Source organism: Haemaphysalis longicornis, unplaced genomic scaffold, assembly GCF_048455015.1.
Source record: "Haemaphysalis longicornis isolate Haplotype H1 unplaced genomic scaffold, Haemaphysalis longicornis Haplotype H1 scaffold_5, whole genome shotgun sequence".
Lineage (NCBI taxonomy): Eukaryota > Metazoa > Arthropoda > Arachnida > Ixodida > Ixodidae > Haemaphysalis > Haemaphysalis longicornis.
In genome coordinates this window covers 77,583,165-77,608,938 of record NW_027526385.1, presented here as the reverse complement: position 1 = coordinate 77,608,938, position 25,774 = coordinate 77,583,165, and the positions used below count along the sequence as shown (strand labels likewise).

The 25,774-nt window shown below is 48.6% G+C and overlaps 1 protein-coding gene across 1 annotated transcript in view; it reads right to left on the bottom strand.

The window, feature by feature from the left end:
- Positions 1-17,502, bottom strand: part of LOC144138477 (uncharacterized) — an 89,525-nt gene extending 72,023 nt beyond the window's left edge. The window contains exon 1 of the mRNA XM_077670769.1: positions 16,726-17,502. The gene's annotated coding sequence lies outside the window, so the exon portion shown is untranslated. The remainder of the gene's footprint in view (positions 1-16,725) is intronic.
- Between the last annotated feature and the right edge of the window lie 8,272 nt (positions 17,503-25,774).

Sequence of the window (25,774 nt, the reverse complement as noted above, 5' to 3'; positions counted from 1 at the left end):
GCCAGCAGTGCGAAAGCGGGAAAATTGAAATGTATTCGGCAAGCCTCCATTGCGTTTATCACGGGAGGGCGGAAACAGGCGGGAAACAGCATTAGAGGGGGGGGGGGGGAGATGAAAGTCACGTGACAGTGACAGCAGAAGACCATCTTCTTTCAACGAAATTTGCAGCAAAGCGAGCAGATACGCGGCCAATTTTTTAACTCAAGCGTCATCGTCAGCGTTCCTTGTTTTTAGCACAGCTACAAATCCAATCCAATCCACTCCTATTGCTATCATGATCCCGCTCCTCCTAAGAGAGACTTTCGCACACGCACACGCGAGCGCTTAGAACTATTCCACAGAAACTCCATTAACCCCTTCACATCTGCGTACCACCTTGGGGAAAGTGTCTTATCATTGGGCGGTTATCATTCAGGCGGTTCAAGGAACTCGGGCGGGGATTTGCCGGAAGGAGTTCCAGACGAGAAGCTTTTGAAAACAACCCGCCTGCGTCGAGCTTCGACGCTTCGCCGCCAGTTAATGGGTGCGTGAAGCGCGTACAACGGTTATGTTTCTCTCCCCGTCCACTACGCGTTCTCGCAGCTCACCTACGCAGGCGTGTGCTGCTCTGGCGATCGCTTTTTAACGCATTGCGCCCCGCTTAATTTTTCCCAGTATTATCTTTCACTCTTGAGCGCGCTCGAACGGTTCCTTGTTCTAAATTTCGCTCCACCCTAGCAAGCGGCGGTACAGCGTACACGTCTTTGCGCTCCGCGCATTCTGTCCTGAGCCTCGTCACACCTACCATGTCCTCGGTCTAATGTTATGCAAGGGACGTTCCGTCGACCTCGAGCACAAAGAAACCGGGACTTTCCAGTCCACCGTCAACGGGTTTCGTTAGAGCCAAGTGCAGGGGAGCTTCTACTTAAAGAGACCGCGAAGACAGAAACAAGTTTGCCTCGTTCGAACGGGTGCACAAGTCAGCAGTCGAAGCGAGTGGGTAGAGCAAGCATGAAACACTTAAAGCACATAATAAAGGAAACAGGTGAAGGAGCGGCGACTCATCAGAACTGTGACGTTACAGGGTCTAGTTTGAGTAATCTGCATCCTCCGACTTGAGCCACCTTGGATGAATATGCATACGCGATTGTAGTGGTAAAGCTGCGTTTGCTTGATCACACTGCCTGACTGCTGGAGTTAAAGCACTGGTGACGACGTTTTTGGTACCTTGCCAATGACGTCACTGGTGGCGTTTCGTAACGGGAAGTTTAAAAATTTGTCAATATTTGTGGTTTTTCTAATACGGCAGCGTTTTTTTCTAAACGCCAGGCGCTTTTAGGGTGGTGCTTTATGTCTGCTGAATAAATGCATAACTGGTGAAGTTAACACGTTATAGTTATATCAGTGCTAATGTAGATGATATGGACCTTCTGAATTTAAAAAAAAAATCAAAACAAGAAAAAGAACACGATGCCTTAGCCACGCATTTGTCAACAATATTGAAGAGAATCGGAGCATGGCGTATCATAGGAATACATGGTGCCTTCAACTTCGACACTAAGCTGCTTACATTGCTCCAGGTCAAGCGTCTTCATAGCAACGCATTTGTGCACAGACGTGAAGCCGAGATTGAAGGAGCCTATGTGAAACAAAGAGGCTGGAAAGAAGGTTTACGCATTACTGAACAATTTTCAGAATGTCTGTACCTTTCTTTTTTGGGGGGAGGGGGCTAAAAACAACATCCTTCGCGAACGAAGAGTAGTTGCGCGAGGTGTCGAAGAGCTAGTTTTTTTCAAATAAAACGGAATGTTTGCGGCCCTAATGACCCCTTTAAAGGACTTCAGGTACCCAAACCACGAATTTGTTGCAGTAAACACTCCCTGTCAAGGAAAGTTGCTGTACAGGAATATACTGGGCAAGGGATATGAAAAATTTGGCTTGAACAAAATGCTCGTTAAAGCGAGGCTTTATAATAAAGTCTAGGTGATCATAACAGGAGACGAGGGTTCTCGTGCGTGCGTGCGTGCGCAGAATGCCCACAAACCCATTTTCTATAATGTGGCGTGATACTGGCACGCAACATCGCTTGGCCGCGGATTAAACGTACAATGTGCGCTCATCAGTCATAAAATTGTGCTAAAGCGGCTATCCGAAGCCGGATATCTCGATACTGCAGGCCTGTCGGAACAGAATAGCTTTACGGTTGAGACAGTGGGGCTCGTGGCATGTTGTATCACGGCATCAGTTTCTCCGAGTTCTTACGCATCGCGTTGACACAGATCCCGAACGGCCGGTTGCTGCGGCTGACTGTGCATTCCCCACTAGGCTTTTCCTTAGTTTTTTCTGCCACTTTTTTTTATCTCTTTAGCGTGGTTTTAAATCCGGCGGCAGAATGCAAAGCACGTTCCCGCTCTCGCCACGCCATTTGCATGTTTCGCTTGCAAGTCTGCGACGCTATAGATTTCGTCGCTGATTTTTCCCAAGCCGATGCAGCGGCGCGAATTCCGCCTGCTTTGCTCGTGCGGACTAATTCTATCGCCTGGCTAGCAGACGACAGGCCATGTCGCCTTGCGAAAGGCATCGTCTGCGCGCGTGATTATTGATGGGGCGGTTGAGAATCGTCTGCGTAGCAGCACTACCGGGTATTCTATGCAAATTCTGCGGGTGGGGTCAAACGACCACACTCCGTATTTTGTGTTATAGTTGTTCCCCGAGGTTTACGTCGTTTAAAGGATATTAGGGACATCTCTACTGTATTAATAAAGTGACATTCTGAAAATTGCATTACACATCTAATGGGCGTAATCCCGATCGTTTCACTTGGGTGATCATAGCATTTCCCTAACATTCCATGAATCACTGATTTGCAGACGATTCTCGAGCGGCACACGTCAGTAATGTTCACACGTGCAGACGATGTGTTTCATTTCGCAAGACTACTTCGTGTGTCGTGCTGTCGTGGTACTCTAGCGAGGCAAGTCCGCCGTATACAGTTCATCTGCTCTAGGAAAACAGATAGAATTTGCGATTTGAGTGCTTTAGGTAATAAGAAACATAAAGCAGAAAAACACATGCACACCGACAGCGATAAGGATATATATGCCAGTTTTTAAGTCTTTGCGATTGGGCCTGATTAGGGTCCTTCGTTTCCGGGTTTCCTTATTGCTTTTTTTTTTGTACACAGGGAATGGGAGGTAATTATCGGTCGCTATCTTGGAAATTGCGAACAGAGAGAAACCACATTTTTTTAATAACTTCTTTCAGGTATTCGAGTTCTACTTTCCCGATATGTGGGTACGGACCCGGGCAGTTTCCTTCTCTCAACAGCAGGCGGCTCTCAAAATCTACGTATCAATATTCTGTATTTCTGCCACTCTTGCTTCTACACGAGGAAAACTTTGCAAACCGCAATCAATTACTACTCCGTCGCTTGTGCTCCGCAATAGTTCATTAAAGCTTGTGTCAGAAATAACAGCGAGTGAGTCCTGGCCGACGGGTTCATTGCCACTTCTAAACGAATCTGATCCTCGGCTCAGTCTGCGAAACTGCCACGCGTGTTCTGTTTTTCAAATGTGCACTAATCGTGTCCACGCCCGTGGGCACGAAATGATGGTTTTCGTGCCGCACGGGTGAGCGCACAAGACTTCCTCCCAAACAAGTTCTCCTAGCCCATTGTCCATGCAGCAGAATAATGTAGTCGTCCAATGATCGGGTACGCCGGAATCTTTGCTCTTCATAAGGATGGGGGAAATTCGGCCTACACTAACCCTCCCCCTTCCCCCTTTGGTAAAAAAAAAAAGAACTCCTTATATTCTTGCTTCCGAGCGAATGGCGTCCAAATCCATGACTGCCTCCTTTCCTTAGCGTATCGTATCTTGCAGACCACACAAGAATTCTGAGTTGGTTTGGACTTGTTGCGCAATAAACACCAACGCGACGCTGGTGTACCCTAACAAGGTTTAGGTATCGCAGAGCCGGTGGCCGATATCTGTATTTCTGTGCGCCATTCACCAGAAATTTTCTGGCCACGGTTCCCTGTTGATGAATCACATGCGATGCAGCAGTGACCAGCGATAGGGCCACTATTGATTTGTGGGTAATGGGTGCCTAGTTTGTCATCGATGGGCTATACGTAACTTTGGGTTATTGGTTACTCTCGGGTGACCAAGGCGTGGGTCACGCGACTCACAGGCGACCTACATGTGGTTTCCTAGTGTTGGGTAACCACTCACCTACCGATTGCAAGTGACCTACTAAAGATCAGGTCTAAAAGTGAAACACCAGTCACTTTTCTCGCTAATACTTGTGAAATACAAACAGAGAGATGAACCGGAATATTTCCGCTTACCTAGCCCAGTGAATGATTTTGCGTTAAAGATAATTATTCTGAATACACGATGAGAGCGTGGTTGGAAAGCGAAGCCAAACGATTGCCCGACATAACACGATTGACCGGGTTGCAGTCCCAACGAGTCCAATGTGATTCAGCATACATCTCAGTTAATTAGTAATTACCTCAAGGAAACATGGAAAAACTGCGGTTTTATTTTAACAGAGAAGATGGGGCTGTTCCTTTGCCGGCGGCTTCGTGATAACGCTGGAATGGCTTAGAAGGGACGGCTTCATGTTATTTGAATTAAAACTGCCTCTGACAATTATCGATATGATACTTGCTAATATAAAACTACGTACTCGCTTGACTAGTTAAACGTCCTATAATTTGCTTCACGGTACTTCTTACGAAACAAGAGTCACAGCCGTAACGACACCCCTCCGGTAGCAGCCCATGAATGGACAACAGAAGGGAATTCTGTAACGTTCCCAACTCCACTGTGGGCTGACTACTTATGACAAGTAGACGATGGCAGAGTCGCCATCGGCGCGATGGCAGAGTCGCCTTAGAGGGATGTTTTTTTTTCTTTAAAATGTATATATCTACATTAGTGGTCAAGAGCTACAAAGCCTTCCCTAGAAAGTTGACCTTGCCGCAAGTCGTTGTGGTTTGCAGCGGTAGGCAGCGTCGCTGTGAAGGGCGTTGTCATTTGACGCGAGCTGAACCTAAGCTAGTCGTGCCGTAACTACTCCGCCAGAACGAGCGTTGTCCGCGAAACCGGAGCCAGGTAAGGGCATTCCAGCAGCGAATGTGGCAACCACTGCTGTCCCTGCCTCGCAGCTATGTACAAGGGTGCGCGAGTGGCAGTCGGTGCAAGCACCCTGTCACGTACGCGTACGCGAGATTTCTATCGCCGCTAATGACAAGACGCCACCTCTTTCTTTTTTTCCTACCGCGCACGGATACGCACGCCGGAAAACAAGCGTGCTTACTGTCACCGGCCTTGGTGCGCTGAATGTAGGAACCTCGCGAGCGCTGGAGACGAGGCGGAAATTCGACCACAGTTTGATTTGCCAAAAGCTTCGAGCAGGAAAAAAAAAGTTCCTGCGTTTTTGCAGCCGCCCCTTTCCATAGGGGCGATTTCCCGTGCAAGCCGGGTGAACTTCCCAAGCGTTGTAGTCCCACACAAGGGCCGAGCGCCAGGCCGGGGAGTCGCTTGTACCTATTTTATCGGTAGTTGCCCGGCGCCACCAAGGCACACGAATGCACATGGTGCCTTCCGCAGCCCCGGTGGACGCTCAACTCGCAGCCGCCTGTGGCAGGACATGCCGCCAGACTCTTTTACCCCCGGCAATGCGGCAACGCGGCATGATGGCCGGGGGCCCCGCCAGATGGACATGGGTCAGGGGCCCCTCGCAAGGGTAAAGGCAACTTTTGCGTGCGTACGTACGGTCGGTCGGTGATGAAAGCGAGCCGTAAGCTGCGATAATTTTTTGTTTTAGTAGTGCCCCCATGCGCTGCCCTTGTCGTTGCGTCAGTACGTGGGTATCGCACCCTCGCAAGTCATATCTGTTTGAAGCTTTAATATGCATCCTCGATGTCTCGATGCCTCCAAACGAGACAAGAAATGCTTCATTCAGATTATGGTGGTATAGTTTGGACGGAAGTACTGTAAAGATTCACGTCAGCCAATCAATATGCATTTGCCATCTGTAGATTTCATTTTAAAAATGCCGTTCCGGAATCCCTTCACCCTGGACGGAACCTAACCTAACCTAACCTAACCTAACCTCGGGTCAAGACGTCACACCAGGGGCCCTTCAAGAAGGAAAAAGCAAAACACCAGCTTATGGCTGCACTTGTGCTCGGATGTATTATACACATCCAAGATCACGTGTTTTTTTTTTCTTCAGAAACTATCCGTAAACAGCTGAACATACACCCTTGACTCGAAAGAAGACAATGCCTTCAACTGTGAAGTGTCTGTTCCGTACACGAAGGAAAGGAGGACTTGTAATGTCCACTGTGCATACACCTCTGGGCACGCCCAAGAGCGATATTGAGTATTAAAGCAAAGCTTTGCTGTTTTTGTCCAGCAGTTTCGCGTAGGCTCCGCAAGTAAACCTTTGGCCGGAGACACAGCCCCGACGACAGACCCCTGGAAGCGCATCACGTGATTCGCCGGGCCCACTGTCGGCGCTGCGCACAAAGCCCCGTTTTCGGTCGTTCTGCTCATATAGCGGCGGTGGCCGCGATGGGAGCGGCTGCTCAGCTAGCTCAGCTGATCGGCAGCCGACCAAATTCGCAGCCTCCCACGCATGCGCCGCTGGGCCGTCTCGGGCTATGTGACTCATCTTGCGGCGCGTTTGCCGATAATGAAAGCGAGGCCAGGCCTCCACCTGCGGGTGTTGCACGGGACCGAACGGCTTTGAGCCGTGGTCGGAAATACAGCTACATCAAAGGTTATCCAAGTGAAACCAAGACTCAACCAGACTAAGCCAAGCCTTTGCTTTGCATATCCAAGGTTAGATGAGCCAAGGCGCAGCCATTTTTTTATGGCCGTGCACTTTGCATGGGCTAGCCGTGGTGACACTGCCCCGCCGCCGCCGTCGTTGCTGAATTCAATGTGGGCGTATCAAAACAAGTGAAATGATTCGAAAAGTTTGTGCCAGAAGAATTTTGTTTGCAGTGCCGCACCAATCTAAATTACTGAATTACTCAACAACAATAGTGGGAAATTATAACTTGAGAATGCATCTAAGCGAGATTTAATACTCCTCGGTTCAACATGATACGACGACAAAAGCGCGGGAGAACACACGCAAGAGGAAGAAAAGGAACATACAACATAAAGGGGGGGGGGGGGGGAGTGGAAAAAAGAAGGGGTAGTTTGTACGATTGTAAACGAGCCCATCAGTGTGTAGCAATGGCACAGCTCTCGTCACTATAGTAATGAAAATAAACATTCATATAACCCTGTGGAACCCTGTGGGGTGCGCTACAGGTTTCCTGATCACCCCCTTTAACATAGTGGAATGTTTCTTCTTTTTTTGCCAATTACTTAAATAAGAATGAACTACAAAAAATTAAAGCTCTTTCACTCAATGTGAAAGCTGTCGGAAGAGCAGAGCAGTGATTCGTCATAAAGGGCTGTAGCGCCGTTATCCGCTCACTGCTACCACCCAGTGCATTTCAAATTTCCCGCCTTTGCAGTGCTCGCTCGCCCCCCGCCTGAAACTGCGCCAGCGGGAGTTCTGTTCTTTTTGTGCTTGCTTTTGCTCCCGCACGTGTCGGCATCGCACTGCCACTTTTTCTCGCTTAATATCCTAAAAACCAACACAACGAGCGTTCCTAACCAAATGAATGCGGGCGCTGCCGGTTAATTACGTATATTCTGCCTCAAATGTACCTACAGTATTCTTTGCGCTAAACAAAGGGGAGATGTATACAATATGACAAGCGCCAGTGGTTCACGAGTTTCGAACGCTTATAACCATATAAACCACCTGGCCTTCGAAGCCTCTGGATTACGCCGCAACGACAGCCGCTACGACGGAACGCCGTGCGGCTCTACTTGTGTCGAGTGAGCGAGCTACGACGACAAGGCGAGCCCCTAAAGTTCTCTGCATTTAAACATTTCTTACTCATTACTCCTCCTTGCAACGTGTTTGAACTAGGCAACATTTCAACCGAGATTGAAATAGCATCCAAGTGCTTAATTCGGATGAAGATGCGAAAGCGTTTACTCCGCATTTTGCAGTGTGCAAAAATTTGAAAGCAATGAAAGTGTGTCGTGCGGGAGGTGAAGCAATGGAGAGTGCGGGTGCGTTTCGCGATGTAAAAAATAGCACAGAACGCAGGAATTGCCCGGTGAATTCCTGTTGTAGCCAGCGCCACCTACAATTATCTTTAACCTCCGGTATTAAAACCCCGGAGCTGTTTAAGGTGTTTTATAAAATTTTGTCATAAAATGGAGAAATAAGGTGTTTTTTCGGCAACAAATGGACATCAATTCCAATAGACGAAACTTGTGAAATCCAACGTTGCTGAAACAGCCGCCACAGGCACTGCTCACTGCAGGAGTTCCTCATCAGCACACTATATCACCAGAAATTTTCACTTCGCCAGCCCCGGACGACACACCTCTCTCTTGTAGTACACTAAACTATTGCAACTACCCTAGAGATAATACCAGAAATGGTGTTTCACGCTTTAGATGGCAGTGGTAATAAGACGGCGGCAATTTGGCACCCTTTGAAGAGCGTAGGCATGGTACAGTCGTCCACTGCCTCAGCTGGAGCGACGCTTTACTCCTCCTGATTTGGTGCAATGTAATTTAGTACGAACTGCTGCATTTCATTCAAATTTAGGGGGACACTTTTTGATTGATTGATTGATTGATTGATTGATTGATTGATTGATTGATTGATTGATTGATTGATTGATTGATTGATTGATTGATTGATTGATTGATTGATTGATTTTATGGTTTAATGCGCTGACGCAATACAGGTGATGTGGCGTGCCGTAGTGGGGGGCTCCGGATTAATTTTGCCCACCTGGGGATCTTTAACGTGCGCTGAAATCTCGTACACACGGGCGTTTTCGCTTTTCACCTCCATCAGAAACGTGGTCGACGCGGCTGAGATTCGAAAAGGGGCCACTTAAGTCCTGTACATTCGTTGAAAGAGTTTTTATTCCACGTTAAAGTCGAATCTGATGTTCCAGCCAAGCCTGTAGACGACTGTACCTCAGCGTGGAATGAGCCGTGCACATGGTGGTGGAAACACGGTTGATATGAGCTATAGGCCAGGGACAACTGTCAATGTGCGCTTCGAAGTTTGAACTCTACGAATAAGGCGATGAACCAAACTGTAGTATAGGTTCGCGTTCGACGGGTAACCAGCGTGCATTCCTGAGCGACCAATGGTGCATTGGAACAATCGGTGAGGTAATTTGTATGCTCGACTTGTTGAAATAGAAGGAGGGGAGGTTGAAGTATGTTCGGAACGCGACGGCCAGAATGAGCATTCTCACGTGCTTGGCGCCTCACTCCTTCCTTGCAAAATGAAGCCATATTTTGCAAGAATTATTTCACAGCGCACTGCTCGAGCATCAACTTAGCATGCATTCCACACAACGTGCTATCTCTGCATATTGCGCATACGTTTCGGAGAATGGCCTTGTTTTGTTGAGACTGTGTTAGAAACGTCGGGACGCGAAGCTATGCACAGTCTCGTCCAGTCAACAAGTTTAAAGGAATTCCTGGGCGTGGCATAGCTGTTGGAGCACCGGGTAGGCTTCCAAGCGACGTTGAAATTCAGACACTGGGAATCTTTATCTTTAGCTGCAGTCTTTTTTTTGCGTGGAGGCAAAAGAATTTATGATTAATTCCTCTTTCAAGATAGCTCGTAAGAATACGGAATGGGATGAGAAATACACTCACTCACTCACTCACTCACTCACTCACTCACTCACTCACTCACTCACTCACTCACTCACTCACTCACTCACTCACTCACTCACTCACTCACTCACTCACTCACTCACTCCTTATCCGTACTTACTAGCGTGAGGCACAGCTAGGAGGGGAAAAACGACTAATTAGAGCAATTGTTTGTAACGCCTCAAATAACGTTCACTTACATTCCGAACCTCACGAGACATCGCATAGGACTTGGAAATAAATGCACGCATGCCAGCAGAAACACAAACAAGCATCTCTCTGCATCCAGAATAAATGTAAGCGGGGTTGATTGGGCTGGCTTGGATAGCGGGGGCTACACAAAACATCGCAAGCTACGTGGGTAGAGGTGCGGCGCACCGCCGTGCGTTATCAGCTCAAGCACATGAGTATACATTTTCCCGAGTTCCTTATCATCGGAAGACATTCTCTGGTCTTGGTTACGGGAGCGTGGTCAAGCTGTCCTCATTCTTTTAAGTGCAGAGCACTTTAGGGGCTCGCTTAGTCGTCGTAGCTCGCTCGCTGGACCCAAGTAGAGCCAAAAGGCGTTCCGTCGTAGCGGCTGTCGTCGCGGCGTAACCCGGAGGTGTCGAAATCCAAGCGGTTTATATAGTCATAAGTGTTCAAATGAAACTCGTAAACCGCTGACGCTTGTCATACATCTCCCCGTTGTTTAGCGCAAAGAAAACTGGAGGTACATTTGAGGCAAAATATACGTAATTAACCGGCAGCACCCGCGTTCATTTTGTCAGGAACGATGGTTGGGTTGGTTTTTAGTATACTAAGCGAAAAAAGTGGCAGTGCAACGCCGGAAATTGCGGGAGGAAAAGCAAGCACAAAAAGAACAAAACTCCCGCTGGCGTAGTTTCAGGCAGGGGGCGCGCGTGCACTGAGAAGGCGGGAAATTTGAAATGCGTTGCGTGGCAGCAGTGAGCGGATAACGGCGCTACAGCCCATTATGGAGAATCACTGCTCTGCTCTTCTGACAGTTCACATTGAGTGGAACGGCTGTAATTTTTAAGGAGAGGAACTTAAGTGTCCCATTGCGAGAAAAACCGGCATTGTAATCGTGGTGCGGTACATAAAATGGTTTCCATCCTGAACAGTAAATTAAAAAAAATATCGTATAGGAACCGAACCCTGCACCCCAAACTAGGAGGTGAGTGTGCTGCCCCCTATTTACATAAGCACGATGCCGGCGGCGGAACAAGGGCTAGTCTAGCGCGTACCGCGCGGCAATAAGTGAGCGTGATGACACGTGAGTAGAACAGCCGCTGTGGAGAACTGTGATTCTGGGGAAGCCGCGCCGTGGAGTGCGGCCGGCCCGCCAGCAGGCGTAATTCGCGTCGAAGGACGAAAAAACGAAAGCGAAGAAAGAAACTGAAACACGTTGGAGCAGTAAAGAAGTATTCGATAAGTATGGCCAGTAGATGCCGCAATGCTTTCGCCTTGAAAGAGTGTGAGCAGACTTAAATGCTCCGAATGTTTTTAACAGCGAAGCTGTTTAGCAATTAGCTGATTCTGGCGTTTCACAAAACTCGGTGTAAAGAAAAGAAATCACCGTCAGGATTCCAAGCTGTGTCTGGTAGATAAGAGGAGTTGGCGTCAGTCGTCTTACCCGCTCGGCTAGGAGCGTGAGTTATTACCCGGGAGTCAAACGGCTGTGACTGTGGGGAGAGGCATGATGCCATCTGCTTGACACAGAATACTTCATAGGGCACACGTTGGACCTGCGGGCGCCTAGTTTAAGTGTGCGCGTTCCGTGCATTCCTTCTGATTCTTCGATTTGCGTCTCCTTCGCCGTTATAGCAACAATGAATGAGTAAAGGTCGTTGCGGCAGCGAAGAAGAAGCCAATCGGCTGCAATCGTGGACCTAAACCGTCGTGATGGTCACGAAGGTTGTGTACAGCTTCGCTACTTTCAAGTCTTACGCGTTTGTGTGAGCATCCTTAATTTTTTGTCTCTTGGAGCTAAGCTTTCAGCATATTCTACAATACGATAGCTGTCAAGAATATCCTACATACTAGTGGTTCATCGACATTAGTAAAAACTTCGCGGCTGCTTATAACCACAACGAGCGTTTTTCGGCCTTAGCCGGTACCGCACCGCCAAAAAGTACATGAGCGGAATAAAAAAGAGTGGTCGAGAAACTGCGTACGCACGGACCGATTTTTCGCCTCAGGCAGGCACCCGTAACGTTCTGTAGTAACAACAGACCCCTATACTTACTGAGGTTTTGTCGACGGCCAACGGTCGCAGGAGGACATAATAAATCTTTATTCCCCTCAGGTTTCGTTGCGTAAACCCCGATGTGAACTCTTTATACATGGACCTCTCTGCGCTATATCATTATCCCAAACAACAGCAGTGGTGGTATGGAGGGGACAAGCGTTACAACGGAATGCAAAGCGTCCCCTCGCCGAGTGTCCGAGCCGGCTGCGAAGGTTTTCCTGTGGGTCCACGTATCTCGCGCCGGCATCGCGCCTCCGTAGCCTCCAGCTCGGAAAAAAAATGAGAAGTGCGGGCGACCTTCTCTAAAAACACGACGAACGACGCGACGACAGCCGAGAAGATGTAGAGATTCGAGAGCGGACGTACAAGCTGAACGCCAAATTGGTAAATGAATTAAATGGACAGTCACACTTAGCTGGACACGCGACTGGAATGCAGGGTCAGGTAGGACTGGTGCAACGTAATTATTTTGTAACCGGTTTCGACTTTCGTTTTCCGTGAGGTGTTTGTACCGGTGACCCACGTGAAAAATAAATAATTTCCCACATATTTCCAAGAACCATTTATTCCTGGCAGTGCCAATGCTGGAATCCTCCACACCAGTGATCTTCTCTGCCCTGCACTTGGTCTATCCATGACGTCGTGCAACCTTCCGTAAGGACCGCACGTTGACAGGAACGATCATTACAATCACAGCAACCTTTAAGAACCTTTAACTCTTCGGACAATCCAGCAGGGTCGATGATGGCAACGGTAATGGTCACGTGAATGATTTAATTTACGTTCTTGGCCAATTCCCTCGCCGATGTACCATACAGCTAACAAGTGGGCTGTGTTCCTGGACTTCGGAATTTCGCCTGACGTCGCCTTAAATGACGTCGCTGTGAAGAAAATTATAAGCACGCGCTTAGGATCGCTGTCTGGAAGTGGATTGTGATCCTGTCGGAGTGACATGCACCGAGACATGGATTGGGCCAAAAATGGCAGTGGAACTATCCTTTCTAAACTCGTTGAGTTCATAAAAGGCGAAAAAGAACCTTCTGGGTCAGCAAGCAGGTGAGCTGAGAAGCTGGCAGGCAAGAAACTGTGCCGTCATTTGTACGTTGAGCTTTTATTCATTTTGATGCCAATCCCCCCCGCCCCCCGAGTGCGTATGGGACACGTGCCATCATGTGCGTAAAGGTCAGGAGCTGTTTTGTTTTCATGGCGTCAATTTACACTTCGCATCTTCCGATTCCCCCTTGGCCAATCCCCCCCGTGGGTATGTATCATATGCAAGAACAGACACATTCAAATTCTCGCTTTGCACGCGCACTATTTCAGACTGGAACCAGGTGGCCGAATCACGTCCTTTCCACACTGGGTAACTGTGCACTGTTTAAATAAATAAATAAATAAATAAATAAATAAATAAATAAATAAATAAATAAATAAATAAACCGGAAACTTCGCAAGCCCCCGGATTTTTTTACTGCGATAATAGAAAAGTCGTTCCGTCCAGGGTAATTGACTGCCCTTTCGCATTACAATGGAGCAGTCGACAACCAGCACTTACAAGTGCATCTTTTCTTTTAAAGCTGTCCACGCTGGCACGCGCGCAGTTTTGAAAATAGGTCGCGTACTGTTAGGGACCTTTTTCGCTATACAAAAAAAAAAAAGACGTCTTTCTGCCAATGCCTAACGCTCAAGAAAAAAATAAAAACATAAATGGGCGCTCCGCAACAGCCGATCCACTTAAGTTTCCCCTACCACTCCAATGTAATTCAAAATAAAAAAAAAAAGGGATGCAAGGCTTCACGTCGCAGAATCTTGTAAGGCCAAGGACCAAGGATGATCGCTACCGTGATTGGACTTGTATCGAGGCGCCTTCGTAGAAAACGCGTCGCGCCCAGCAGTAAGCCGTGCGCTCCAAGAAAATGTGTTCCGTCGCGTCCACAGTTCTACAGTTGTCACAATAGGGGTCCCCTTTAATTCATTTCTCTCTTTCTTCGTTTCAAGCTTGTATGGCCATAGGGTGTATTTTTCATGCCTGCGAAAAAAAAAAAAAAAAACTCCAGAGGCCCCACGTGTCTTTGAAGCGACGGTCGTACACGGCGCGATGCGTTGGAAAACGACTGTCCCGGTGTGAGCGCCATAGGGAGGTTTCCGAGGCGTAGGAACATGATTTGCGAGGCGTACGAAGGCGAGAGGCGTTTGTGTGCGTGCGTTTGTCAGTTTGTGTGCGTCCCTTTTCGCTCCACACTTGCGTTAACTTGACAACCTGCCGTTTCCCATTATGAATTTCATTTAAAGGGACCCTGCAACACTTTCGATAAGCGCTTTCACTCTTTCCTTCGCGTCTGGAAGCACTGCGAAAGCTACAGTTATCGCCAGCACGGAGCGGCTCTGCGTGATTTGCTCGTCGCAGCGGATACGCCTCCCGTTTCTGCTTTGGTTTCGTGGCTTTCTTCTTAAAGTGGCTATGGAATGAGTTCATTGCTGCAACTGAAGGAAAGCCGGCCAATAGCCGCTACATGGCCTTAGCGACGTAATTCGAGTGTTCGAGAATTGCCAAGACCGGGAAAGAGAGAAAAATCTTTTGAGCAAGTTTCCAAGTTACCTGATGGGCACAGAGGGGTCATTTTTGGCTGAGGTGCTTTGTGAGCCCCTAATCTAAGGACTGGATGTGTTTGTTGTCTACGTTCTGAAAGCATGCAGGATGTAGAAAAAAAGTTAAAAAAGCTGTTGCATGGTCCCTTTAACTTTTTCCTCTCCTCGAATTGGTGAGGCCTCTCACGAGGAGCAGCGCGCCTACGATGAAGAGGGGCGATGAGAAGGAAGATGAGGAGGTAATCGGCGGCGGCGGGCGGCAAACAGCATCAAAGAAGAGTGCGCGAAATGTATCTGTCTTTGTCAGGGGTGAGGAGGAGAAGGATAAACATCTTTATTGTGGGAAAAAGTTGCGTGAACCCTTCAGGAGGTGAAGTCCTCAGTCCAGGACCCCATATGCCTTTCCAGCCGCTACAGCCCGCTCCACCAGCCGAAGCTGTTCGGACAGGCATGAGCTGGACAGGGCGCGCCTCCAGAGCTCGGGAGAGTTGTACGGATTTCCTCGTACTTTTGATCTAAATTTCGTGTCACCTCTATGTCGTGCGTGAAAAAGCTTCGCTGGTAATCCGCCTTCACAGAGTGGAATGGCTCATTATTAAAGCAAAGCTTTACTGCTTTCGTCCAGTGGTTTCACCTCGGGTGCGCCAATTCAACCTTTGACCTCAGACACACCCCTGCAACACATCCCTCGAAGCGCATCGCGTGATTCGCCGGGCCCGTTTTCGGCGCTGCGCACAAGGCCCCGTTTTCAGTCGTTCTGCCCAACTGATCAGCTGAGCGGCTCGCGGTTGCGGGCACTAAGCTGATCGGCAGCCGAGCAACCCCCCCGCATCCACGCATTCGCCGCTGGGTCGTCTCGGGCTACGTGACTCATCCTGCGCCCGGCGAAGAGGAACGCCGCGTTCGCCGCGAATGAAAGTGAGGTGGGCCTCCTCCTGTGAGCGTTGAACGGGACTGAACGACTTTGAGCCGTGGTCGGCAATACAGCTACATCAAAGGTTAACCAAGCGAAAGCAAGGCTCAAACAGACTAAGCCAAGCTTTTACTTTTACAAGTAAAAGTAAAGCCAAGCCAAGCCAAACTTTTACAAGGTTAGCTGAGCTAAGCCTGTCGCCTGTCGCCCCCCCCCCCCCTTCCCTCCTCATCGTCCTGCGGTTTCTTGTTCCCTTCACCAAAGTAGCCTGCGGGAGCTTAAATTCTCGCAAGCCGTTCCGGTTTTTGTTTTTAAAGACAGTCTTTAATGGGTTACCTAAACGTGAAAATTTTAGTCTGTCTGCACTCGGTTCGGCCGTCCGTCAAAAAATCTAGGAGAAACAATTCTTGAACATGAAGTGTAGAAATACATGGCACGTTATTCATCCCAAAGGAAACCCCAAGCATATATCAAACCAACAAAAGCACGTAGGTACGGGTAGGTACGGGTACGCAGGTACGGGGTAGGTACATAGGTACGGACTAAAATATTGGAGTGCTGGTGGAGGGGTAGCAGAAGGGGAATATAACTTAGAGCAGCTACCGCCTGTAGCGGACAAAATTTATTTTGTGCCTCCCACCAATAGCAGCACGAAAATTAGAATACTAGCAGGACAGCATAGATACATCAGATTATTTAATGAGAGGGCACACGTCGCCACCCCGTTACCAAGGGTACCATTAAATATCAATCAGTCAATAAATCGCGGAAAAAAGGAATTGAGCGAACTTTCATTGCATTCATCACGGGTGGAGCGAAAGGGGGGGAGCATAGGGTAGAGGTAGTTACGTGTCAGAAACGGCAGAAGAGTACCGTCTTTCGACATTTTCAGCGAAGCGAGTAGATACGCAGCCGGTCTTTTTCTTTAAGTTTTGTGTTTTGTCTCCTTGAGTGGGACAGCACGGAAGAGTTCTGGGCAGGATGCGAAGAAACAGAAATAACATTGTATAATGATATAAATTATGCTTCAATAACGATAACACGTAATGCTGTAACATAATTTGTAAATAACAATAGCCTCCCTTGAAGTAGCGCAAGGACCTGTTGAAGGTTTCCCGCTTTATTTTTATCTCTTGTCGCTTAAAACGTAAAAGGAAGCCTCTCAAAACTCGGAGACAGTTTTTTTTTTACATCGACGAGAAAGTATCGCTCACCTCAATTCACTCGCCGCCGCGAGTTCGATGCTTTGCTATTCCAGGGCCACCAGATAGTGGGGTGGCGCCGATTTCAACGCGACGTTCTTGAAGTCCTTTCACGTGGTTTTTCTGAACGACACCGCGGCCTTGTTATCCAGAGCCCAGGGAGAAAGGGCCTCGACGGCGCAGGCTGCCTTCGTTACTCCGACTTCGTACCCAGACTTCAGAACTGCGACTTGCCGGTGACAGTTCGAAGAAACGCGCACCCCTTAGGGAACCCCACTGGCTCAACTGCTGTTCAAACAGTCGCCCACGTTAGGAACACACGTTGAGGATAGGGTGTTCTCCAAGACTCTGGAGCACTTGACTGCTTCGCCGTTCCCAAGGTGCTCAAGCAGCGGATGTCCTGGAAGACGATCGCAGCCTCCGTGATGCCGCGCTGCCCGCCGACCGATAACACCGAACACGAAGATGTGGACTAGATGTCGGCCACCATCGCGCAACAACACACCGACCGGTCCTCCGTTCTACAGCGTCCGCATCCTCCGACGGCAGCTGATCTGCGCGGGAGGCGACGGCAAGACGATCCCGTCCGGAACGGAACGACTCTCACCCGGTGGTGAAAGCTGCCTTTTTGCTCTCGCCGAGGAGCTGGCGCTGCTGCTACCACTCCGCCCCCTTTCGCCGCGGCGACCAGGTAACGGCGGCGGAGGTGAGGAGGACGCTTCTCAGGGCCGGCAGCGTTGTCCCTTGCCAGAGACGGCGACGCGGGACCGTATCTCGCCGGCGGCCCAGATACTTCTTGGGCCCGCGTGGCTCGCCCCTGAAGAACGGGATTGCCACACGCGCTGGCCGGATGTGCACGCGGTTTGTCCGTCGGTCTGCCGCGGCGGCCACCGCCGAGCCCGCGGCGATCTTGGCTCGTCCACGGCCGACGATCTACATCCCGCGTTGGCTGCCCTTTGACGTCTTGGAGAGCGACTGAAGGTGGCTTTCCAAGAAGGCGACATTAAAGCGCTGCTCGCTGCGTTGGAACAACGTGTTGTTTCTGTGTGAAAACACGCAGGGGTACGTTGTGTGTTTTTAGATACTGTCCCCCTGTTACAAGCGCTTGCACTTGGTCGAGTTCTTTGGCTCATGGCGGGAAATGGTCGCCTTTGGTTCTGTCATTGTTTTTGCCAACGTGAGTGGCAACAAGCTTTTGGCACGGGTGGATCAGGGTGGGGTGAAAAGAATTAGAAACGGGCTGGCTAGAAGCGCTGGAGTAGACCTTAGTCCTTGGCCAAGGTCAGGAATGCGGTCGACACCACCTGTTTTAAAGCGAAAGCTTTCTTAGTTGGACCGATGGCGTTCTGTCAAAAAACTAATGCATTTCCCCATAGACCCGTTGGTCAACCGAAAAGCTCTGATACGTTCTTTGGACACCATGTGCACGAGATTTCGGCGCACGTTAAAGATTTCCAGGAGATCAAAATTAATCCGGAGCCCTCCACTACGGCGCGCCTCATCGCCTGTGCTGCGTCAGCGTGTTAAACCCTATAGAATGAATTAATTATTAATTAAAAAGATCTGGACACACGGCGCGTGCATGAAACCGGGCTTCCATTGTGTCCGAACGGTTACTCGAAAATCGCGAAAAAGGAACGCTTCTAGATAAGCCAATACACGCATAGACCATGAAGGAGGAGTATACAGTAGTATACCTTTATCTCATAAATACCACGTATCGCATTCATTCAGATCGTGCGTAGATCCGCTTACGTAGTGCGCAATTCGGGTATTTGAAAGAGTGACGATCGATTGGCCGCACTTTCAGCGAAGGCTGGACGCACTTTTAGCTTTAGCGCTTCTCTCAGTTTTATTTAGAAAGGGATGGTAAATCTTTCCGTCCGGTGATCCTACCGGCCCGTCAAGGGGTCGTTCGTATGCGGTTGCGCATGATTTCTGTTTAATGGCGTTGCCCCGTTACATCGTGGGCTTGGCACAGCCACACCAAGTCGGACGTGGTGGGTCTCTCAGTCCGGGTAGCTCGATTCCGTCCAAGGTTCCGGCTCCATGGGCCGGACATTCCTCCCACGTCCCCGTACCACCGCCATGGCTCGATGAAATCCGGAGTAAGCGCTCAAGAAAACCTAGAGGAAGCGGATTCGAATCCGGTGGTTTTGCCCGCCGACTGGGAGCCGCGTGTTTATTTCATCGCATAAATGCAATTGAACCCTAGCACGTAACTTCTTTCGGGAGTTTGTTGCGCAAGGAAAGTGAAAAAGTAAAGTGTGTCGCTTTTTGTGTCCTTTCGGTATACCAAAGGTTGGCAAATTCCTTTCGCGCCGACATATTAGTACCATTTCTGTACCCTATGCCAGCCCCTTTGCCTTTCATGACAGCTGATGGGAAAGGAAGGAATGAGAAACTGCCCTGGTCAATACGCTCGTAATAAAGTACCTTCAAATTGCAATTCAAAGCGCATTTGTAATTAATTTTGTAACACCATTTTGTATTTTAACACCTCCGCTGTCCAATCATGTGATCATGGTTTAAATTAAATCTTTTCTTACAACATAAAAAATCACGTAGGCTAAATGCATTCAATAACGGTTTGTACGTTCGCAAATCGCGCTGCCGTATGATCGTGGTTATAATTTCTAGAAGAATGCGGGGATGATACCGCTATTAAAGCAATTTGGAGGACCGAATACCAGGTACACCCAAGAGCAGAAGTTTAAGGACCACGAAAGCAGCAATTTTGAGTCATTTCTCTTCCGCACGGCAGCTCGGAGTACTATGTGCGGTAGTTTTCAGTAGTTCAGTACTTATACGACATCTCGCCTCCATTCGGCAGTTTGTCGGGCTGCTATACGAAGAGAAATAACCTAAAATTGTCATTTCCATCGTCCGTAAACTTTTGATCGTGGCTGTACATTTTTTTACGTGAACCGGCGCAGATGAGTGCAGCGACGTGCAAACCAGTATAGACTACTACTAGAGCTCTAAGGGGGTAAAAAACGAACGTAATTTGCCCTGCGTGCACCAGTGCGGCCAGTGCAAGTGAAAAAAAATAAAAATGAAAGCAGTTACACCCAGCGTGAAAGCGATTCGCACTACGGGCTGTGGCGCCGTTCTCCGCTCTAAGCTATACCACCCCACACGCTCTTCCCCTCTCTGTCTCACTCCTCCCTTGATGAATTGAACAGAGCTTTGTTCAATGCAATTCAATTTTCCCGCTTTCTCAGTGCTCGCACGCCTTCTCCTCGTACTGCTCGCATCTTTTTTCTTTTGTTTCTTGTTCTGTCTGGAACAGCACGAGCGGGAGTTCTTTTCTTGTTGTGCTTGCTTCCATCTCGCACGTGATGGAGCCTGTCTGCGCCATTTTGAACGCGTTGTTTTAAATGCAGAGCATGTCAGTAACTCACGATGTCACCCGCGTTGACGTCCTTCGTAGTCCGCACCGTCGTTGTCCGCACCCCTCCCCCTCACTATATAAAAAAAAATACTATCCTGCGCCTGGTTTCGATCCCTCGACCCTGCGGGCGGAACGCAATGTACATGGTGCTCTACCCACTGCGCCACAAAGCCGACACAGAATGGGAGGCTACGAACGCGCCTTATATCCCTGACTCATTCAAACTACGTCAAGAAGCTGCTGATACAACGCATTCACTACCACCAACTCCCCAAACACTAAACGTTAACGCAATACACCCACCCCCTATGCGACGCATTTACTCGAGTCCCCCTCGCGGGGAGATGGGCCCAATTTTTTTCTTTGGCGGCCACTTTTTTTCGCTTACTGTCGTAAAAACCAACCCATCGAGCGTTCCCAACTAAATGGACGCGGGGGCTGCTGCTTAATTACACATATTTTGCATTAAATGCACCTGCAGTTTTCTTTGCGCCAAACAACAGGGTCATGTATGAGCCGTGCCAGCAGTTCAAGGAGTTTCGAATGGTTCTGCTTGTATGAACCTCTCGTTCACGCATTCTCTTAACTGTTAGTCGGAAGGCTGAATCTAGGGAAAAGCGGGTTGTTTTTGTATCATTGTTTTCCTCGCATGTTAATCTTTTGGTTGTAAGCAACTCTAAATTGTTTGTATGTTAATCTTTTGTCTACAATCAACTTGAAGCTGTTTATGTGTTTCTGTAAGTGTCTGTAACTGGCAGCTTTCGCGCTCTATTAGTTTTGTAGCGACAGGCGCTGCACTTGTTTAATTGTTTCTGGTTGTTACGTTGTATCATTGATACCAGGATTTTTTGATAATAAATTTATCCTTTCAAGCGGGTTGCTTTTCGAAGCCCCTGTTTGGCTGCGCGACGCCGCGTGCCTGCGGTGGCTAGATTCCGTGACTGCGGACGAGCTGTGGCGGCAAGCCGGACCCCTAAGGGGCTCCGCACCTAAAAGATACCGTCCTACTATGTGAACAGTTAGAGGTACATACAAACGCACAAACAGACTCCTCCCTAACCAATCCTACTTTATAAATTGACTCAGATGTCATCGTCGCACCCGCTTACGGGGAGCCATCTGTACGCTTTTAAGTTGTATGCGAGTATAGTAGACGTTTGAACTTGCGTGTTCCGGTTTAATTAATTTGGGTTACTGCCAGACCAGGAAGTGTGGCTTCACAAGGAACGTATAAGGGTGGTCTACTGGCCCACGTTGCACGTGCCGAAGGTGCAAGCTGTCGGACTCGACTCTACAAAGAGGGTAATGAATCGAGCTCGATAGGCAGCCCCCGGACCCGCGTTACACGTCACGAAATGTAACGGTTTCCTTCCAGCGCCGTTACGCCTCCAAAGCCGCGAACACCCGCAAGTTGACCCGATGCACCGTAACTCTATCTCAGTGGGCTGATCTCCAGCATTAGCCACGGCATGCGCTTCCCCGACAGTGGCGAGTCAGGCCAGAACCCGTTGCAAGTGGGTGATTACCAGACGACAGTGGGTCTCGGGACGATTTTTAAAAGCCTCGTTGGCGGGGCGGCAATGTTGTTTGGCTTACTCCGTGCGCCACCTACATGCGTCTTTCCTAGCGCTTTTTCAGCATTGAGCATGGGAGATGATCTGTGACGACAACTTGTACGAAGGAACTTAATGGTTACGCCTTAATTTCTTATCTGATTAAGGTATACTCAAGCTTCACATACGATTAATTCATTATAATTATTATCTCAGCTCATCGTTAATTCGTTCGTAAGACCATCTACTATGTCCACTGCATGCAGGACGAAGGCCGCTCCCGATATGAGAGATTTCAGTCGAATCTTCCTGGCCAAATCTTGTTCTGTGGAGCTCGGACTGTTTGCTGCAGTGTGTTGGGTGAGATTAAAATCCAGACAGCCTGTTTCCTTTGATTGCATCATAGATTATATTGTAACATTGTATTAGAAAGTGTTCTTATTTTGTTTCTGTGACGCCCCTTCCCCCCCCCCCCTCTACATTATTTCTGTCGAGGTTTGAACCAGTATGCTGTGCTCACGACACCAGCCCTGTAACGGACGCACAAATCTATCCGCAGTGGACTCCAACGCTGCACGCGCACGAAATCGAGTATGTGCCGCACTGTGTGTCCCGGCTTCAAAACAGCAATTTATCATTAGAGGGTAGAGGTCTGCCAGCGCTCCTGGCGAAGGCGCACGGGCGAGCGCGCGTGGCTTTCGATCACGCGTCCCTGTCCACACGCGAGGGCAATAGACCGGGACACAGGACCGGACCTTGCGGGCTTCCGCTGCGCTCCACAACAAGACACGCTCTTCGATGGCCGCACGCAACGAGCGGGGGCCGGGTTCGATAGTTTCAAGAAACCGTAGGTCTGGGGGGTCAGTACGGCATGTCGCATACATCTTTAACGATTTCGTTTGCTTGCACGAAAGGCCGACGGGTCAGTCCTTTCGCTGACCGCGTTGCTTTGGACGTGTGTGCGTGCGGCGTTGTCCGGCGTAAATAGTGCAGTCGTTGCGCGTGTTGCGAATATCAAGTGCCTTTTTCGGGATGTTTGTTGATCATCATCATCAGCCCGGGTCTGGTCGTTTATTGACTGGCCCTGGATTCATCTTGCCCAGTGCGCGGACATGTACAGCCTGTTCTTAATACAGTCGAACTTGGTTATTTCGAACTCGCTTAATTCGAATTTCTGGTTTATTCGAACTGACGCTGCGGTTCTGGCAAAGTTATATGTATTTAAAAGGGTTTAGTTACTTCGAACTTCGAACGTCCTATGCTTCAAGTGTAATTCCAAAGTGTTGACGAACATTTTGAGGTTGGTGGAATGAGGATATCAGAAAACAGTATCGGGGAATAGGGTTAGTCATCGGCTTTAGCCATGACATCTTAAGTGATAACGTGTGCAGCCTCGCAACAATTAGATATTCTCCTTTTCTTCCACACATGCGCGGTCAAAATTTGCGAGTCACTGACATTCGTCGGTAGTAGTGAGAAACGACTCACTAAATAACCAACAATTTAGTAACCAGTTGGGACTAGTTGATAACGAAATGCTCAACAGCGCACCACGACTAAGCAAAACAGAAGACATTCACGTGAAAAAAAAAGAAAGCCCAGATTTTTAGAACGGACAAGAGCTTGTTCTGCAGCGTCCATTTTTTCTGCTTTTTATGCGCTGTGTTAACATTTAATTACGAGTCCCGTAACACATAAAGGAAAAAGGAGGTGGGCGGAGGGGGGGTAGTCAACTTCTGCTTCTCGAGCAAATATGGCGTCATAGGCGGCAGTTTTCCCTTATTGTAATTATCGTATGTTCTCCGACCTGTCGGGCGTGTCCTGATAATGGTGCCGTTCAGAGCAATTATAGAAATTGGCGGCTACCGCGGAGTTTACTGTAACTCTGTTCCGTTGCCTACAAACCATTACAATACATCACAGGCCTCTTTTCCTCTCTCTCTCTCTCTCTCTCTCTCTCTCTCTCTCTCTCTCTCTCTCTCTCTCTCTCTCTCTCTCTCTCTCTCTCTCTCTCTCTCTCTCTCTCTCTCTCGTTTCTTGCGGTGGGAGTTGTGGTTTGAAATGAACTTACTTTCCTCACCACATTTGGGTTTTGCATTCTTTTATTCCTCTTTTTTTTTTGCACATCTACTACTCATTCTGCAGTGCACAGGGGAATCCCCCAGAAGGCCTTTTTTGGGGAGGTTAAGTGGCCTTATAAACACAATGCCTTGAAGTCAAAGTAGTCTCTACCGCCTTTTGCATACTTTTTTTGTTTTCTCTGGCAACTTTACTAAATACATCCGAACACAATACGAAAAAATGGGCGGAAATTGCGAGAGCTGTCTACTAATGCGGAAACATTCCTACGCCTTTTTTCTTCATTTATAGTTCTTTTGTTTTGCCTTTGACCAATAGCCTGTTTTTACGTTACTACCACAATTGAATGTGTTACTCCAATTAGGCATTTTTGCAAATGCATGGGGTGTTTGAAAGTTGGGGCTGTGGGTATACTCGGCAAAGCTTGCTTTCGCCCTAAAACTATTTGGACCCTTGTCCAAGCCGCTGAGGTCCAAGCCGCTGAGGTTCACATCGAACCACCTCTTAGAAGCGCATTACGGGCAGTGCTTTTGTATACGTAGAAGAACTGACTATTGGGCGAGTTGGTACTGATTCATAGTGACTAACAGCGCGCACAGACGAAAAACAAAGGCAAAGAAGGCGAAGTGACGTTTTTGCGCATGACAATATACCGTAAAAGGGGGAGGGGAAACCGTCAGATTAACACTGCACAAGGTATGGTTGGCCATATCTTATGCAGTGTTAATCTGAAGGTTTCCCCTTCCCCTTTTACGGTGTATTGTCATGCGCAGCTTGTGTCATGTGAGTATATATTTCGTGTTTTCTTTCAATAAAAAGTAGTTGGGAGTCAGCGCTCGTCCCGTCGCCTTCTTTGCCTTTTGTATACGTCGCCAGCCAACGGCCCCGTCTTTGAAAACCCGAGTGTTAGTATTGCGGTGGGAAGTGCTCGTACTAAATTGTTTCCCCAAGCTGTTACCGTCCTCGCGGTTACCCGACATGCAGGATCGATCTTTTAAACAAGCATACGTCGAAACAAGTTCCAACTATTGTTACCCAGTGAAAGCACTTTTGCTCAACCGATGTAGCTTCGTACATCAAGCAACTAAAATTAAGCGACTTTTGTAGCCCAGGGCATGCATGGAAATTGGACCGCTTGTGGGAGTTTCCTTCCTTGCTGCGGTGTAGTAGCAACGACAAATCGCTAACCGACGCTTTGCATACATTGAGAGCGTGTGTCATGATCGGGCTAGTTTCCGGGTGGTCGAATATCTTGCAAGTGCATACGTGGCTGCTCTGGCCGTTCTATGCGTAGACAGGAGCGAGGGCAGACCACGTAATGAATTAACGGTCAGTGGGTCCGGCTTGGAGATCCTTGAAGGAGCAACAGGCGTGACGCAGGGAGTGTGCGCGTCGTCGTTATCGACGAGATCTGCCGTAAGGTAATAAGCTGACCGTGACCTCCTCCTCCTGGTCATCAATATGTAATACTTCCGCAAAGTAGGACAGCGGGCGACACTTTTTTCTTTCTGGGCTGCAGTCGCGGTGAGCGACGTGTGCTTGCGTTTGTGTGCATGACCGCAGCTCGATCCAGGATTGACGCGCTGCAGTTTCCTGCTTCGGAAAAGCTGCATTGTCCACTTCACAATGTTGATACACCGCAGGGCATCGCAAGGCGGGAACGGATGCGGGAAGTTAAGGGAGAGGCCTTCATTCTGCAGTGGCCCCGCAAAGACGATCATGATGAGGATTATGATGATGTGTATTGACAATACAGGGAAATCTGTCGCTACAGTCGCGGGCCGCCGTGGGCGACGCTATTGCCGCGAGCGACGTTCCTCGCCTGCTTGGCTTAACTAGCCATATGGCTTCTTTTTTGTCTCAAAGCCCAAATCAAGAAAAAAGGTAACATTTTTTTTTTCTTTTTCATCGTACATCAAGCTTCCAAATAATCACTAAGAAATTAATCTTTTTGGGGGTTCAATTTTATAATAGCACAACAAATATCATGGACGTCTTCAGTGATATTGCTGCTTTTTTGCAGCCACAGACAACT